We start from the raw sequence: 9517 nt of genomic DNA, 5'->3' as shown, positions 1-9517 counted from the left end.
GCACGCTGCAACTGTTCTGTGGGGAAAAAAGGACAGTATTACAAAACAAATACTGAATACTTTACAGTGTAGTAATGGCAATACAGTACTTTACTCTATATTAGACAATATTGTTATTTACAATGTACAGTACTGTATTGTCAGTACAGTAAATCAAACACTACTGTATGCTGTCGAGGTAATTTAAACATTGCTTTAGTTTACCTCTTGTATAAGTGGGCTGCTGCCTGCCCGCTTCTGGGCCAGCCCACCTATCTTGCCCCTGTCTGGGGCCCCCATAAATAATTGGCACTATATTGGAGAAAAAAAAAACATTTAGTCACATTCAAATAGTAAACAATTATTACTGTATACTGTAGGTACAGTATTATACTGTATTGCTGGTATTCAAAATATAAAGTACTGTACAAGAGTTTAGCTTCAATAGGTCATAAACAAATTGTCAAAGGAATTAAACACCACAGTACAAATACTGTAGACATTTACTGTATGTATTAGCAGTCATGACATTTCATGACCGCTTCAGAAAAAAGAGGGTTACAGTACTGTAGGTGGTGTTGTAGGGAGTACTATCCATAATAGTGGACTGTACTCAGAGCCAGCCATAAATAATATGATTCCCTAGTCAAGTTTTTGGATGCTGCCCCCTTGCACAGATGCTATTTCCGCCTCTGAGCCTGTACCCCTTTCCCAGCACCATCACCCCTCAACCATAGCAGTCCTCATTTTGGTGCTCCTCCAACTTACTGTACTGTATGTTTAAAATAGCAACAGTGTGCACATTCGGTGTGCATCCCAAAACGGTGCATGTTCTTGCTGGGAAGGGGCAAGGCCACACAGTAATTCCCCAATCTGAAATGACGCCACACAGTACTGCAACTTTATTCACAACATATCATGCAATAGTGTCTCTTTTTCTCGTTACATCATATGATAGTACCACATTACTCCTCAAAGTATTCCCACTTATTCACATTGCATCACATCATATTGCTCTTTGTTCACATTAGACCACACAGTAGTGCCCTTGCTACAGTATATGTTACACAACAAAGTACTGTATACACATAATGCTGCACATTAGTAATGCATTTTGTATGCACAGAATATACTGTAGGCATGCTGCATATCATATTAATCAGCAGAAGCTGCTTGTGCCCCTGGGCATTTGGCAAGTATGCCTATGCCTAGGGCAGGCTCAGACTGGAGATCAGTACGTAATCCCGCTGGACGGGATCCCGGCAGTCAAAATACAGACGCCGGAATCCCGACCACACAATCCCGACAGGGGCGGCGAGCGGAAAGCAGCCCCTTGCATGCTTGCTTCGCTCGCCACGCGGTGGGCACGGTGCCTCGCTACGCTCTACACACTATTATATCAGTAGTCAGGAAACGCAGCATGCATTTGTGGAGTGAAGAGGGTGAAAAAGGAGAGAAAGTACAGTTTGTACTGTAAGGTTATGTCAGAGGGTGTGAAGATGATCAGCTCAGTGTTATACATGTTACAGTAAGTTAGAATACAGTACAGTGCATTATGTATTTCTATTTTATTACCAGGTGTCTCCTCCACTGGTTGGCGACGGACTGTAAAAAGATAATACAGTACAGTTAGTCATATCAGTTTGACTTAAAATAATGTTGGAGAAAAAAAAATACTGTAATTACAGTACCAACTATTGCTACTGTACAGTATATTTACCAAAAATGTATTCTGGCTCGTCGTCTGTGGGTAAAAGAGAAGAATATTATAAGATACAGTATACAGTAAAAAGTATAGTAATAGTACACTAGTGTCCAGGCCCAGTGTCAGGTGGGTAAAAAAAGGTATGCTTGTGACAGGCATGGTGATTCCAAGGGACCCCACCGAGACCATCAGAAAATTTGTGAGTGACCCGTATGCCGGTGATTATGACTAGAATAAGGTAGCAACTCTTTTTTCTTTTGAATTATGTATACTGTACAGTACTGTATGTGCATATTGTACAGTACACTTAAAATATTTAGCAGTTACTGTAGTGGTAATTTTTGGGATGACAGTATTAGCATACTGTAAGCATCCAACTGAGGCCCCCAAACAGATGCCGCCACTAGGTACAGTACGTGCCTCTCGTGCCTAATGGGAAATTCATCACTGACAGTATCTAGAGAGATGAATGGAGAGACAGTGAAAAGGGGTGAGAGAGAGAGAGAGAGAGAGAAATTGAGTAAGATGGGTGTTTTTTTTAGAACAGGATGTTGTCCATACAGTAGCAACCAATCAAATATTACCTACTGTACTGTATTATCGTCTGTAAGTGTAACTAGATACTGTAAATGTTAATGTGGGATGTGATCGGTTGCTACTGTATGGGCAATATCACCAGTTCAAACAAAAACAATTTTCATCCGATTTCTACGCATTTGCCAGAAAAATCTGATGAAAAGTGCTACTCTGATGGCATCAGATCAATGTCAGTAATAATTCTTACCACTAAATGCAGCAGCATCATCATCATCCTCCTCCTCCTCCGTGGCCTGTTCCAGTGTAGGGCCTGTGAAAAAAAACATTAATGTGAAAAAAAAAAAGGTTCATTCCAGGAAATACACATACCCTCCAACATGACCCGCCCCACTAGGTACAAAATGCTCTGGTTCTGGACTTCCCTCTTAATTTATTATTGCCATCACCTGTGAAGAAACAGCTTTCTTATCATATAACTGTTTGGTCCTTGTTTAACCATTTGTTTACCACAAATACTGTACAGTGCTGTATAGACCGGATACCTGCTGCTACAGCAGCCCCTGCTATAATGTACTGTACCTGTAACTACAGTAACTTAAAGTACAGTAATCTACAGTAATGTACTGTACTTACAATCCCTTATGGCCTGCAGGCGTCGTGGGGTCCTCCTCACGAGGTCGCTCCATCTCCTCTGGAGAGACCTCACCGTTCTCCTCCGGTTGTAGGTCCGGAGGATATCCCTGCTGGCCCTCCTATATGCCCTAACTTTCTCCTCGTTGCTGGCGAGAGTTCTGTCCCGCCAGCGAACGAGGAGACGCAGCTCACCCAGAGCATAGGGACGGTCACGTACTACAGGTACAGCAGCCATGCTTATGCTCAATGAGCGATCCAGACGTCGTGCGTCTCAGACGTCGTGCGTCTCAGACGTCGTGCGTTCCAGGCATTCAACGTACAGTACAGTACTGTAGTTACTGTACTTTGTGACAGTTTCCCTTAGTTTTACATATGCCCTTTCTTTGACCACAGTATTTTCCACTGTCTTGCCCTACGCCCTTCCCTCCTGGGAGCCTTCACAGGTCTTATGCTATACACAAATACCGAAGATGCACAGTCCGTCAGAATACACTCATTTCATTCACGCTGTTTGGGTGCATTTAGCGTAAAGAATCGCTCCTGCAGATGTACTTTGATTTATGTGAAACCTGTGTGCATCCTTCCATTGACTGTCTTACAATGTAAATAAAATAATACAGTGCATTATTACAGAAAAAAAAAAAAAAAAGAAAGAAAGCACATCATGTCTCGAACCCTGGACCCCCAGTGAGGGAGGTGGGAGCCTTCACCCCTAGCCCACGACGCCTCATGAGAGATTTCTAATTTCATGTGTGAAAGTACTGCAAACAGCGCCCGGCCCTCGCCCCATTGCTGTTGGTTTATGCCTTAGAGGACTCGGACGCTCGCATTTGTAAAGCACGGTGTTTTCCTCCGCCTCCTGCTAGCCTGTTGCCCTTCCCCCATGGGAGCCTGCACAGATCATGCAGTAGACAGGGAGGGAATGCAGGTCATGTGCAATACACAAACGCCCACTGTAGTACTATTTTGCTCACTTACAGTACCGTACTGTAGGTTGCATTTAGCGTAAAGAATCGCTCCTGCAGATGTACTTTGATTTATGTGAAACCTGTGTGCATCCTTCCATTGGATGTACTGTATTGGAGAGAAAAAAAAAAATGTTAAAGTGAATGTCACGGGAACACATTAAAAATAAGGTTGGCACTTCCTTCCCATTGGTGTTGGTTTACAGTATGCCGTAGTGTACTCGGACGCTCATGTAATTGCATTTCAAAGGCACAGTATTTTCCATCGTCTCCCCCCTACCCCCATCGCCCTTCCCCCCTGGGGGCCTGCACAGGGAGGAAATTCAGGTCCTGTGCAATGCACAAACGCTGAAGATCTACAGTACTGTTTTGCTTAGTTGGTAGCGCCAGAATACACTCATTTCATTCACGCTGTTTGGGTGCATTTAGCGTAAAGAATCGCTCCTGCAGATGTACTTTGATTTATGTGAAACCTGTGTGCATCCTTCCATTGACTGTCTTACAATGTAAATAAAATAATACAGTGCATTATTACAGAAAAAAAAAAAAAAAAAGAAAGAAAGCACATCATGTCTCGAACCCTGGACCCCCAGTGAGGGAGGTGGGAGCCTTCACCCCTAACCCACGACGCCTCATGAGAGATTTCTAATTTCATGTGTGAAAGTACTGCAAACAGCGCCCGGCCCTCGCCCCATTGCTGTTGGTTTATGCCTTAGAGGACTCGGACGCTCGCATTTGTAAAGCACGGTGTTTTCCTCCGCCTCCTGCTAGCCTGTTGCCCTTCCCCCATGGGAGCCTGCACAGATCATGCAGTAGACAGGGAGGGAATGCAGGTCATGTGCAATACACAAACGCCCACTGTAGTACTATTTTGCTCACTTACAGTACCGTACTGTAGGTTGCATTTAGCGTAAAGAATCGCTCCTGCAGATGTACTTTGATTTATGTGAAACCTGTGTGCATCCTTCCATTGGATGTACTGTATTGGAGAGAAAAAAAAAAATGTTAAAGTGAATGTCACGGGAACACATTAAAAATAAGGTTGGCACTTCCTTCCCATTGGTGTTGGTTTACAGTATGCCGTAGTGTACTCGGACGCTCATGTAATTGCATTTCAAAGGCACAGTATTTTCCATCGTCTCCCCCCTACCCCCATCGCCCTTCCCCCCTGGGGGCCTGCACAGGGAGGAAATTCAGGTCCTGTGCAATGCACAAACGCTGAAGATCTACAGTACTGTTTTGCTTAGTTGGTAGCGCCAGAATACACTCATTTCATTCACGCTGTTTGGGTGCATTTAGCGTAAAGAATCGCTCCTGCAGATGTACTTTGATTTATGTGAAACCTGTGTGCATCCTTCCATTGACTGTCTTACAATGTAAATAAAATAATACAGTGCATTATTACAGAAAAAAAAAAAAAAAGAAAGAAAGCACATCATGTCTCGAACCCTGGACCCCCAGTGAGGGAGGTGGGAGCCTTCACCCCTAGCCCACGACGCCTCATGAGAGATTTCTAATTTCATGTGTGAAAGTACTGCAAACAGCGCCCGGCCCTCGCCCCATTGCTGTTGGTTTATGCCTTAGAGGACTCGGACGCTCGCATTTGTAAAGCACGGTGTTTTCCTCCGCCTCCTGCTAGCCTGTTGCCCTTCCCCCATGGGAGCCTGCACAGATCATGCAGTAGACAGGGAGGGAATGCAGGTCATGTGCAATACACAAACGCCCACTGTAGTACTATTTTGCTCACTTACAGTACCGTACTGTAGGTTGCATTTAGCGTAAAGAATCGCTCCTGCAGATGTACTTTGATTTATGTGAAACCTGTGTGCATCCTTCCATTGACTGTCTTACAATGTAAATAAAATAATACAGTGCATTATTACAGAAAAAAAAAAAAAAAGAAAGAAAGCACATCATGTCTCGAACCCTGGACCCCCAGTGAGGGAGGTGGGAGCCTTCACCCCTAGCCCACGACGCCTCATGAGAGATTTCCAATTTCATGTGTGAAAGTACTGCAAACAGCGCCCGGCCCCCGCCCCATTGCTGTTGGTTTATGCCTTAGAGGACTCGGACGCTCGCATTTGTAAAGCACGGTGTTTTCCTCCGCCTTCTGCTAGTCCTCCATTCCCATTATGCATTAGCGAACTCAGACGCTCATATATTTTAAAAGCACGGTGTTTATACATTGTACTGTACATTCTTCCTTTTACACAATTACTGTAGTTGCGTCTCCATACACATACAGTACTGTACTCCATACTTTTTCCACCGCCTCCCGTTACGCCTACAGTATTGCCAGAGCTGTAGATCAATCCGCCGCTATACTGTACGATCGAAAGTACTGGATTAGTGGAGCATTAGCCACACAGTGGTGGAGATGTGTAATGCATGATGAGTATCTAGATCGTCTCAACGCGCCTGCCTGTGATTAAACTCAGCTATCGCCTTAGCGTGGCTAAACGCCCGTCTCGGCGGAGAAACAGTCAAGATAAAGTTGGCTACATCTGTAGATTAATCAAGTACTAATTGTTGCAGGGTATTAAGGTTTCACTGTTGGACTTGTAACTCTTTCTGAAAATCTTTCTACTCGTGAAGTTTAGTTTTGGGTTTTTTTTCTAGCAAATTTCTGCATTTTTCTCTAAACGATCATCTTTTCATATTCTTGTAATCCTGATTAAGTTTTTCAAAACACTTGTGAAAACCTTGGTCTTTCTGCAATACTTCTATTTATTTTTTTTGCCCAGTAATTCAATCTCCTTGTTACTGTAGATTCATCTTGGACCAATAGAATGTGTTTAATCAACACTGACTTTATGTCTTGTGAACATGTTCCCCATTCTGTTTGTAAACTGGTTCTGACTAATTGGAAAACAGGAAAAACTTGAGATCTCAGACCCCTAGAACAATTTTTTTGTTTAAAATAGCTCTCAATTGTCATTAAATACCAGTGTTCTCTTGCAGAGTATCTCTATGCAGTTGAACACACATAGATACATTATTATACCTACCAACTGTCAGATTTTTGTAGGACAGTCCATTTTTTGGGTCTGTACCGCTGTCCTTCCTGTGGGCCACAGTGTCCCACAGTGGGTGGGCGAAAGGGCAGTTGGAAGGTTCCCTATCATTTGCTGCTCTGCTAAGTTCAGAGCAGAGCAGCGCTGAATAGATGCTGTGGGCATGCTCACAGCATCTATTCCAGTGAGACATAGGTTCCAGGAGCATGGCCAGCAGCTCACAGAGTGCTGGCTGTGCCCCACTGAGACAAAAATTGGAGGTGTGGCTTGTGAGTGTGTCATTCTCATAAAGCCATGCCCCCTTTTCCAACAGACCACATCCCCTTTTCATCAGCATGTGGCTTCACCACGTGAGATATCCCTCCTGCTGACCTCCAGAAGCTGCAGACACTAAACCCAAAACAAACACTATTCTTGCAGGGCTGCAACTGGGGGGGGGGGGGTGATGAGATAGTCAAAGAAATAGGTGGGAAACCTGTGATGAATCAGAAGTATGCCACGGTGGCGGGAGTATGCTTTAGAGGATAGGACAGGGCTGGATCGAGTGGGCACACAGGAGTTGAGTGCCCCCAGGACTCCCTCTCACTATGTACATGGTGACATTATGTCTCATGCACTGAAGAATAGTTTGTAAGGAGTATTCTGCTGTCACTGCCTCAAGGAGGAGCAAGGAGAAGATCCAGGTACAGTAAGTGGTGGTTAGAGGAGGGGTAGCACAAACACAGGCTGCTGCTGCAGAGATATGAGGGGAGAGACACAGGCTGCTGCAGTGATATGGGGGGAGAGACACAGGCTGCTGCAGTGATATGGGAAGTGGAAACACAGACTGCTGTAGATATAACAAAGGGGCACAGGCTGCAGAGACACCAGGGGAAGGGCACCAAATTACTGCCATGCCTCAGGTGACAAAAATCCTAATTTTAATAAGCCTAAAAAGAATGTGTTTAATGCAGAAAAGATATGATAACTCGTGATCCGGTCAGGATCCCGGCACACAGGATCCCGACAGTCAGAATACTAATGCCGGAATCCTGACATGGATTACAATGCCGGCACCAAATGAAGGTCTGTCATGACTGTGGACTGGTGAGCGGCGGGTGATGAGGTTTAGGACGTAGCAGAGGGTTAGGGTTAGTCTGCAGGGTGGAGTGTTAGTGTTAGGCTTTGGGGAGGAGGTTAGGGTTACACCCCCCTGGGGATGGTTAGTGTGGGGCTGCTTTTGAGGGTTAGGGTCAGGCTGCTGAATATATGAGTTAGGGAGGTTAAGGATTAGGGATTGAACACTTACCTACAAGGGATAGAACACTTACCTACAAAGGTGGAAATTTACTAAGGTCCTGATTCCATTCAAGTTTTTTTTTCTAAATGTTATCCCGGGAATTTACTAAACACAAATCTCAGCAGTGTTGGGGCTATTCATATGGAGATACACTGCCAACCACACAAATATGAATCAATAGACAATCGGTCAAACACAGCTGTTATTTTATACAACAGGGGAATTTTCTTGTCATGCACGGATCAGTGAGATGCTTTTCTTTGTAAAAATGTCTGAAAGAGTTAAAAAACAAAAATTAAATTGCATGGGGTCCACCCTACTAAGTTTAACCAGCCTCGGGCTCTTTATGCCTGTCCTGGTTGTTAAAAAACCTGGAAAAAATTGCAAAGGGTTCCCAGTATTTATACAAGCAGCACCATGCTCTTGGGCCTGTCCTGGTTCCAAAAATTTGGGGGACAAAAGAAGTAGGGGTCCTCATAGTGAACTAGCCAAGTGAACTAGCCAGGGACATAATGCCACAGCTGGGGGACACATTTATGCTGGTCCCTGCGGCCGTGGCATTACACCCCCCCCCCAACTAGTCACCACTGGATGGGGTTTTCCGGGGTAGTGGCCTGCCTCTAGTCTCCTGTGAACTAGATAGTGAGAGTCTGTGGGCTGGCTTAGGAAAGGGAATCCTAATTGTGAGTCCTAGGTTTCTGCTCTGTGGCTGTGGTACACAGCGCCGCTTGCCGATCCCAGACACATGCCAACACATATATTACATATAACTACACACATATTTTTATATATGTTTATTGTTTGACGCCTGCACAAGGTAGTCAGCACTGCAGAGTTGTGAATGGATGACCTCGCTCAGTCAGGCTATCATAGATTTCTATCCACTGACTTGGAATAAAGGGTGGTTATTTCTCCCTGTGTAACCTGAATATACTCACTTCACTATTCCTAGGGATTCTGTTTCACCATCAGTAACATGGTACAGACCACGTAAATGATTAGGAGCTTAGTTTTAAAAAAACTTACAGGGGAATTCAAATAATTGCAGTAACTTACCATGGCTAATGGATCCCCCGGTGGTTATCCAAGTAGCCCCTAAAGCCAGTGCTATCAAGGATTTTTTTCACCTGACTGGAGGCAGGCAAAAAAAAAACCCTGATAACTGACCTGAGAAAAACCCTGAAAACTGACGTGATAAAAACCTTGAGAACTGACCCATTTTCACAATCGACCCCATAAAAATACATAGATATAGCAACTTATAATTGATACACGTGTTTTTGCAAGAAAATGGGTCAATTTTAATTTGACAAAAACAGTGCTTAAATTGAGTTGGCGAATACTGACCCACGGGCAAAAAATGTGGTTAAAGCCCATTTTTTCATGTCACTAATTAACGGGCACA

This window comes from Pseudophryne corroboree, chromosome 10, assembly GCF_028390025.1.
Source record: "Pseudophryne corroboree isolate aPseCor3 chromosome 10, aPseCor3.hap2, whole genome shotgun sequence".
NCBI classification, from domain to species: domain Eukaryota; kingdom Metazoa; phylum Chordata; class Amphibia; order Anura; family Myobatrachidae; genus Pseudophryne; species Pseudophryne corroboree.
Note: the sequence above shows the minus strand (reverse complement) of the source record.